The sequence below is a fragment of the Capricornis sumatraensis genome, chromosome 1 (genome assembly GCF_032405125.1).
Source record: "Capricornis sumatraensis isolate serow.1 chromosome 1, serow.2, whole genome shotgun sequence".
Lineage (NCBI taxonomy): Eukaryota > Metazoa > Chordata > Mammalia > Artiodactyla > Bovidae > Capricornis > Capricornis sumatraensis.
In genome coordinates, this window is record NC_091069.1 from 111,543,178 (window position 1) to 111,544,697 (window position 1,520).

Sequence of the window (1,520 nt, forward strand, 5' to 3'; positions counted from 1 at the left end):
TTGTGTGGCATGGCATTTAATGTGTTTACATATGAATAATAATGCTTCCTATAAACACAATTTTTATACTCATGTTGTTATAAAGAACTGATGGTCATAGCTGTACTCTTTTAGAAAATGATTTTCTCAGAAAAAGAAAGCAAACAAAGGGATATCCAAATGCAGTTTCCCACAGAGACATGCAGATTAATGTAAACATAGCAAAATAGTACTCAATATGAGAAAATAAGTTCATTAAAAATTAACTTAACATTGTTGCATATGAAAGATATTGATCAACAGTAGAAAACAAATATATTGGTGTCGAAGATAAAACATCTATAATTTTTAACACATTCCTGGCTATTTTCATCAGCTGAGAGGTATATCAGATTTGAACTTCTTGTTTTTCAGGTTAACCTTGGATAAGCTTGTCATAGCTCCTATAAAGGATGGAATTATTCTTGTGATTGGCTTCCCAATGACTCAGTGAGTAAAGAATCTGCCACAATGCAAGAGACACAGGAGACTCCGGTTCATTCTCTGGATTGGGAAGGTTCCCTGGAGAAGGAAATGGCAACCCACTCCAGTATTCTTGCCTGGGAAATCCCATGAATGAAGAGTCAGATATGACTTAGCCACTAAGCATACACACACATTCTTGTGAATTAACCATGGAAGCAGAGTGAGGAATCACAGATGAAGGAGTCCAGCAGACTGTGTTGCTCTGGATACACCTCAGTAGAATCCACAGGGTCAGTTGCTTTAGCAACTCAGGCAGCAGCAGCCATGGTATGGGTTCCGCCAGGGCCAGAGCCACACCCCAGACCACCTTGATGATTGCTATAACAGTGCCTGGGATCAGAGATGAAAGTTTCAGTTTCATAGCAGGGAGTTATTTTCCTCAATTTGAGTGTCACCATCAGCACATAGAATTTTATACACTTTCTATAGTATATTTCAGACAAACTTGAATAGTAAAGCTTCATAAGAATAAAACTTCAAAACTTCAGCAGCATATATACTAAAAAAAATGAAATGATATAGAGATTAGCATGGCTCCTGTAAAAGGATGATGTGTACATTCATGAATCATTCCATATTTAAAAAAATAAAAATAAAAGCAAAACTTCCTGAAACACTTGTTTGAAAAAGTAAGGAGAGGGCCTTACAGCAAAAATTATAAACTTTATCCTGGGATCCAATAATCCTGTTACATGTCCTTAATTTTAGAGATTCTTTTTGTATTTTGGAGATTTTCTCACTCAGTTTTAAAGTCCATACTTAAGTTCTTTGAAATGTTATCAATTTTAAGCCTTATGGCTCAGTTTTAGTAATTTTTTTCATATGCAATCAAGGAACCTAGAGAATGTCTATTTGAGCAGTGAAGTGATAAAGTGAGGAGGTACCTGAAGTAAATTATCTTTTAAATTATGTAATTCTTTCTTTCAGGCAAATGACTCTTCAGACTAAATAATATTTTCTACTCATTACTGTCAATAAACTAGTCAGTAAATAAAATATTTACTACATTCAAATGT

The 1,520-nt window shown here is 34.6% G+C and overlaps 1 non-coding gene across 1 annotated transcript; it reads left to right on the forward strand.

Annotated features, from left to right (window-relative positions):
* The first annotated feature begins 983 nt into the window (after positions 1-983).
* Positions 984-1,086, forward strand: LOC138093691 (U6 spliceosomal RNA). Its single transcript, XR_011146132.1, has one exon. It is a non-coding gene; the product is annotated as a U6 spliceosomal RNA (small nuclear RNA).
* Positions 1,087-1,520: the final 434 nt, after the last annotated feature.